The sequence below is a fragment of the Biomphalaria glabrata genome, chromosome 7 (genome assembly GCF_947242115.1).
Source record: "Biomphalaria glabrata chromosome 7, xgBioGlab47.1, whole genome shotgun sequence".
NCBI classification, from domain to species: domain Eukaryota; kingdom Metazoa; phylum Mollusca; class Gastropoda; family Planorbidae; genus Biomphalaria; species Biomphalaria glabrata.
Window position 1 is genome coordinate 275882 of NC_074717.1, and position 7894 is coordinate 283775.

The following is a 7894-nucleotide window of genomic DNA, read 5'->3' on the forward strand; positions in this document are numbered from 1 at the left end:
ACAAAGTAAAACTTGTGTTGTATGAAAAGAGCATGCATTCTCCTATAATTCTATACCAAATGCAACATTTTCTGATTACAAACAAAAATAAATGTTATTAAAGTTTAATCATAACATAACAGGGTAGAATGTACCTCCCTAGCCCAGTTCCGAGTCGGCCACTGTCCAATTGGTGTCTACTTCAGATGGCTCCGAGAGAACTACGACACACGGTGCCGCCACTGCATGGAAGATGAAGAAACAGTCAACCACATTCTTAAAACATGTCGCGTTATGCATAAGGGGCTATTGGGAGAGAGATTCGAGAGAGAGAACTGGTTAATGTGCGACAATGATTCATTCTGTCTTTGTACAGACACAGGGCGACCTTAAAACTCACTTCCCGCTTCCGTTCACGTGCTCTAGGGGAGTAATCTCAGCACTAATGAGGTTTCTGATACGACCCTTTTGGAAGCAAAATATTTATACTGATACTTCCGTCTCGAGGGACAAGAGATGTGCCCACATGGATTCCGTGGGAAGCTATTCTCAGCCTCAACGTGTCGCTCTGGTGTTAGGGCAGACGAATGGGCCAATAGCAAATTGAGGCAGAACCGCCATTGGGGTTCCAAATGGAACGAAGTAGAGCATCACATACCGTTCCTTTAAGGGACTTCCAAGGGAGAGAGGATCAGCCTCGTTATCTCTCCCAACTTCAGATTATAATTTATATAGTATTTGCAAAAGAAAATCCCTCATGTTTGGAGCTTTTTTAATCAGATCAAATGTGTTTTATTTTAGGTGTAGATGAGTTTCCATGGGCTTAAAGTGTAAATTTATTGTCAACTCTGATGCGACAATCACAAATGTAGAGTATATTAGCTTTCTAGGACTAAACAAGTCAGAGACAGAGAAGGTGCTTTAGTCCATGCATGAGACCATGAGTATGCCTCTGTTTTACAGCTTATCAAATTGCGCACAAAATAAAGAACAGGAAAAATTTAAACTAGAATAAAATGTAAAATTCGTTGTTTTTATACCATCCCTCTATTCAAGTAAGAACTTCATGGTACCTGGAGCCTGGACTCGGATCTCAAAACGGCTCTAACGGCTCTACATTTATTTTTTTTAACTTAAAAAACGATAAGAGTCAAACTAGAGTTTCCCCCAGTGTGGTATCATCATCATCTTTCCTTTGCACTCTTCATGGAACATACGGCATCAAGTAAAAACATGCCCCTCTCCACGGCCTCTTGCTAATGTTTTCAATGGCTATTTCCTGTCTCCTCGGCTTTATCTAGTACACCACGTCGCCACTTTCTTGTTTGGTCTTCCACTGCGTCTAATGCCCTGGGGGTTTCACTCTAAGGTCTGTCTAGCGCTTGTGTTGGTATCTGTTCTAAAGCTGTGACCAATCCATCCATTAGTGTGGCCAACGAGCTAGTAATTCTTTTCTCAGCGACATACATCAACTGTTAAATTTCTAGGAAAATCGTTTGAGCCGTTTTTGAGATCCGCGTCCAGGTTACACCTTCCGCCCTCCGCCCACACTCCAATTTCCAGGTTCCATGAAGTTGTAAAAAAACATAGTTAAAATCTCATGCGCTAATTTACTTATTATTATAGAGATTTTTCCTAGTCTAAATCACGTACATACATACCACAGAACCAATATTTATCTAATTCATATTTTGCATAGAGATGTATAGAGATGTTAAAGGGAGTTTATCGAAGTGTAATTTTAAGTCAAGGGGAGACAATTGATACAGTTTAATTTATTAAATAAAACTAATTTCTTAACAGAGTTCCACATTCTACTGTTAAGATGTCAAAATATTTAGAATAGAAGGGAAAATCTTTTTTTTTTAATTCAAAGTCTTTATAGTGAATTAGATTGTGATGTATACAATCAATATATACATATTGTAACGATCCTCTCTCCTAATCAGTCTTCTGTAAACACTGCTAAACACACACAGCACATCAACACATCAAGAACTTGACAACAAGAGCTCCAAATAATCTGGTACTTTAATAATGGTCAAATAAAACAGCCAATACGACACAATTGGCAACACAATCAACGCTACAACGTTAGACTGTATATCACTGTACTAAACTCATAACTCTACTGTCTCTTCCTGGACTCGTACGTTTCACTGGAGGACTGCACCAGGACCGACTTCATGACTAACAGTCCCGGTCTCAACGCTTTCCGGTCTTGAACTGCCGCTTTCTTACACTCTGTGTCTCTGGTCTGCGCAGGCTTATGATCATATGACCATAACACGGGCGCTATTCACGTGCAAGGTTCATGCCAGTACTGTCCCTTGCCTTTCAATATAGCACGCTAAACTGTATTACTGGCCTGTGTCACCTATGTCAGCTGATCACACACAGTTAACCCTATTGCGTCTTGAATAGGGTTATAACAATATTTTATTACGCAAGTTTCGAGCAGTAATAAGCAAAAACTTTATTATTTGTTTATTTTTTTAAATTATAGATATGGACTACCATAGCATATACCCATCAACGTTTGGTAAGATACAACGACCAAATGCCTTTACTTATCCTTATGTAATATCGGGTACCCATTAGCCCGGGTACGCTATTCTGCCTCAACGTGGCACTCTGGTGGAAACGATAATTTGAGGAAGTGATTAGGCTAAGTGAATAGAAAAACAAAACTCCTGTGGGAGTGTCCAAGGGAATGCGAGAGCTTTCCCCATTGCACGGTGCGGAGTTGAAAGAGAGCTTCCACGTCCCTGTCGATAATCCATGCGCCGTTCCTCAACGGACCGTTATATTAATGGCGAGTCCTGCACGGTTAGCTTGGAACAACATAGGAAAATGGCGAGGTTGCAGGTGTGCTCGGCTTTCGGCCACGTATTCTAGTCCATGCGCCCGGAGTGCCAGATACGTCGGAATTAGCAATGTCTTACATAGGCATTGACTTGGACCTCTTCCACACAGAACGGTTGTTCAAGCAGGCTTACACGCCTAGAGCTCGAAGAGCCTTCGGCTCAACTCTTTTGACAATCAAACGGTACCTATTAGAGTCTTTAGAGATGGTTGGACTCAGAGGCTCCCTTAGATCCCTAGATTCTCTCTTTCTCCCTCTTTGTATCTCTCTCTCTCTCTTCTCTCTTCTCTCTCTCTCAAATTTACATCAAATCAAGGTGATCCACCATATGTTTGTAAATGCTTAAATAATATTTGCAGTTACCTCTAAAATCAATACTCGTAGTCACAGGACAAACTAGGATATATTAAATTGTATGATTATACTAATCCCGAGAGCTGTATCAGTCAATCTTACTTCGGTTGTCTTGTTGTGGTATTTCAGAAGTGAAAAAAACTCAATGAACATAAGTCTGTGGGTCTCGAATTAGTTACGTAAGGAGGTTTTCAATGTATTCATATTATTTAAACTTTTTTCGTTTGTGAAACACATTCACGCTCTAGTCTTGTCTTCAATCTCTACTCATCTACAAAGTAATACAACTTTAATCTGTAGTCTTCAATCTCTAGTCTTGTTTTCAATCTCCAGTCTTTTTTTTCAATCTGTCGTATATTCTTCAATCTATAGTCTTTCCTTCAATCTCTAGTCTTTTCTTCAATCTCTAGTCTTGTCTTCAATCCCGTCTTTTCTTCAATCTCTAGTCTTGTCTTCAATCTCTAGTCTTGTCTTCAATCTCTAGTCTTTTCTTCAATATCTAGTCTTTTCTTCAATTTCTAGTATTTTCTTCAATCCCTAGTCTTTTCTTCAATCCCTAGTCTTTTCTTCAATCCCTAGTCTTTTCTTCAATCTCTAGTATTGTCTTCAATCTTTAGTATTGTCTTCAATCTCTAGTATTGTCTTCAATCTCTAGTATTGTCTTCAATCTCTAGTCTTGTCTTCATTCCCAAGTATTGTTTTTAATCACTAAGCTTGTCTTTACTCTCTATTCTTGTCTTTACACTCTAATCTTGTCTTTACTCTCTAATCTTGTCTTCAGTCTGTATTCTTGTCTTGAAAGCTTCTTTACCTTATAGATGTTTTTTTATTACTCATCTTTCATTCGTCTGTCGCCTGATGAATTTGGGTACCAGCCCACAGGGCAATTGCCCGAATGCCAGTCCGCCGCTGGTTAGTTGTTGTCAGTTGCTGCAAAAATGAGTTTGTTGCTTCATTGGGCTGCTGTGTGGCGACTGGCGAGTGGGGGTAATGGGAAATAAGAACGACAACTCTACAACTGAAACATTGCTACTGCACTATGGAGACTATGGTGGCTGAGTTGTAAATCGCTAGGTTCGAATCCTAGTGAAAACTGGGATTTTTTTTTATTTCCTCATCTTTAGGGCGCCTCTGAGTCCACCCAACTTTAATGGGTAGCTGGCATTAGTTTTGGAGAGAAAAAGGCGGTTGTATGTTGTGCTGGCCACATGACACCCTCGTTAACTGTCAGCTAGAGAAAAAGATGATCTTTACATCACCTGGCATGGTTTTAAAGGGGAACTACTACTGTACTGGATAAAAAACAAATAGTTTCCGATAGGTTATAGACCTTACTTCAAACCTGAAGACAATTATAGCCTACGCATACATATGGGTTAATCTACTTATAAATGTCAAAATAGACACGTAAGATCTGATATTGTTTTTTTTTGTGGCTGATTTAGGCAACCCGTGCAATTCTGTAATGGCTCCGGGGAAGAAGGAATTTATTTTACCCTTCATGTTTGTGTCTTTCCGAGTATTAACACAATCTCGGATCAAGCTGAAATTTTGCACTTTTTTTTTTCTTTTACCTGACAACACAAGAATCAATTTTTAAAAATACCCAATTAGCTAATTAACTATCGGTAATTAATTATTTTGTATAGTACCTCGAACAAGGTAAAAAAAAGTGTTCTTGACTGAAGTGATGTTATAAGTTGAATTAGTTCCCTTTAATACTTCGTTCTCTAAGACTTAGTGAGCACAACCTGAAAACTAGGTTGAGACTAGAGAAACAATAAATGACTACAATAGGATGGCTGCCTGGTTGTGTGGTTTGCGCGCTGGACTGTCGTTCAGATTTATCGATGGTCCTGGGTTCAAACCCTGCCCGCTCCCATCCCCCGTCGTCCTGCGGGAGGTTTGGAATAGGAAGTAATTATCTTCAACTCTAAAGGAACATCCGAAACATGTAAAACAAAACAAACAGACAGTGTTAACAAGCTCTCTACTAGTAGAGTGGTCATCCTGTTGGCTTTAGAAATTTGAGAAGGCTGGAGCCATACGTTCGAATTCATGTCTCCCCCCTTTTTTTTGTTTCTATTACAAATTTTATTACATGACTTATCCAAACTAATTGATACAGCTGTGCGTTAATATAAGCCTTGTTTTATTTTTAAGTATTTTAGAAATATTTTAAAAATATTTTCTTATGTTGTTTGTGTTTGTAAGTTGGGTTGTTTGTGTTTGTAAGTTGTGTTTCGGTGTTTGTGTATTATTGCTACTTTACTTTGTAGTGTTCTGACCTGAAGTGTCTCTAAATTTAGTGTTTCTACTTATTGTATTACTCTAGAAGAGGAACAAATGTGCATGTTCCTTGTGATCACTAGGTTCAAACAAAAAAAGGAAGAAAGAAAAAGAGAGAGAACGAGGGAGAGAAAGAGAGAAAGAGATAGAGGGGAGAGAGCAAAAAAAAGATAGTGTGGGAGAGAGCAAAAGAGAGATAGTGTGGGAGAGATAAAGAGAGAGATAGTGGGATAGAGAGAGAAATAGAGAGCGAAAGGGGAAAGCGAGAAAGAGAGAGAGAGACAAAGAGAGAGAGAGAGAAAGAGAGAGATGAGAAAGAGGGAGAGGCGAGAGAGAGAGGGGGAGAAATGGAGAGAGAAAGAGAGAGAAATAAAGAGAGAGTGATAGATAAAAAAAATGAGAGAGAGAAAGAGAAAGAGAGAAACGGGAAAGCGAGAAAGAGAATGTGAAGGAAAGAGAGAGAGAGACAAAAAGAGAGCGAGAAAGAGAGAAATAATAAAGAGGGGAAAGAGAGAGAAAGGGAGAGAGAAGGAGAGAGAACAAGAGAGGGGTGAGAGAAAGAAAGAAAGAAAGAGAGTGATAGATAAAGAAATAAAGAAGAGAAAGAAAGAGAGAGAAAGAGAAAGGAAGAGAGAGAAAGAGAAAGGAAGAGAGAGAAATAGAAAGGAAGAGAGAGTGATAGATAAAGAAATGAGGGAGAGAAAGAAAGAGAAAAAGAAAGAAAGAGATAGATAGATAAAGAAATGAGGGAGAGAAAGAAAGAGAGAAATTGATAGATAAAGAAATGAGGGAGAGAAAGAGAAAAAGAAAGAAAGAAAGAGATAGATAGATAAAGAAATGAGGGAGAGAAAGAAAGAGAAAGAAAGAGAGAAATTGATAGATAAAGAAATGAGGGAGAGAAAGAAAGAGAAAAAGAAAGAGAGAGAGAGATAGATAAAGAAATGAGGGAGAGAAAGAAAGAGAAAAAGAAAGATAAAAAGAGAGTAATAGATAAAGAATTGAGGGAGAGAAAGGAAGAGAGGGAAAGAGAAAAGAAGATAGAATATGGAAATTTAAAAAAATTCAGAAAGAGTTTAAGATAAAAGATTGACAGAAAGAGAAACAAACAAAAGTAAGAGAGGAATTAAAAAAAAAACAGAAGCTGAATAAGATGGAGAGAGAAAGAGGAAGAAAGAGAAAGAGTGGGAGGGAGAGAGAAAGCTAGGGAGAGGTTTAGAACAGTGATGCCCAGCCTAATTCGACTTGCGGGCCATTTTAATCTACAACACTCGTGTCACCGGCCACTTCAACGAAAACGTTGGCCTACAAAAACGAAATGAAATTGACCTGAAACTATTTGATTAAAAACCCGTGGATCCAGTGATTCATTTATCAATCGGATATTTGAAATTCATTTTTTTTTCACGCGTCAAAAAAACAATGATTTCATTTCTCTACTTCAAATATGAGCAACATTGTAGTTAGCTTTACAACCGAATTATTTTCTTGTGTCTTTTTTGGTCAATATTCCCATCAATCTTCCAATCTCTTGGCGTACTTTAACAATCTTTTATTCGCGTCTCAAACCAAGGACGTCCTCATATTTCTTATATATATTGTTGTTGTTATTCCCATCAATCTTTCAATCTCTTGGTGTACTTTAACAATCTTGTATTCACGTCTCAAACCAATGACGTCCTCATATTTCTTATATATATTGTTGTTGTTATTCCCATCAATCTTCCAATCTCTTGGCGTACTTTAACAATCTTGTATTCACGTCTCCAACCAATGACGTCCTCATATTTCTTATATATATATTGTTGTTGTTGTTGTTTTAAAGCCCCACTTTCTTCACAAATCAAATATGTTGGCTTATTATCATGTACCACAAAATAAGTAAAGATCCGTTCATTTGTCCTTGTAGAAAGCGTAGAGTCTACATTCAGAGTCCCATTTTATAAACGTACAAATGCTAAATGTCATGGCACCAATCCATCAGAGAAAAATTGAGAGCTCTAAGCCCCTAACGTAGATAAAGATACATTTTTCAACCTTTTTTTTAGTGCAAAAAAAAAAAGGGGGGGGGGATTTTCTATACTGTGCCTACATTTCGGCTGACCGTATGGAATCCTATCGCTGGCCGAATCTGGCCCGCGGGCCGTATTTGGAGCACCACTGGTTTAGAACGTTAGAAAGACCTCACAAAACCTATAATTGCATTACTAATGCCCATTAAAGCTACAATAGGATACTAAAAACGGGAAGTAACTGCATTGATTTCGGTGGGTTATTTGTAATTAGGCCTATTAATATAGCAAATTATCAAATTTTTTGTCATATTGTTTCAAAAATATAAATTTAAACACAAGTTCACACTTCTTTAATATTTTAATGAAATTTTCTGTGGAAGTGTGTGTTTAGTTT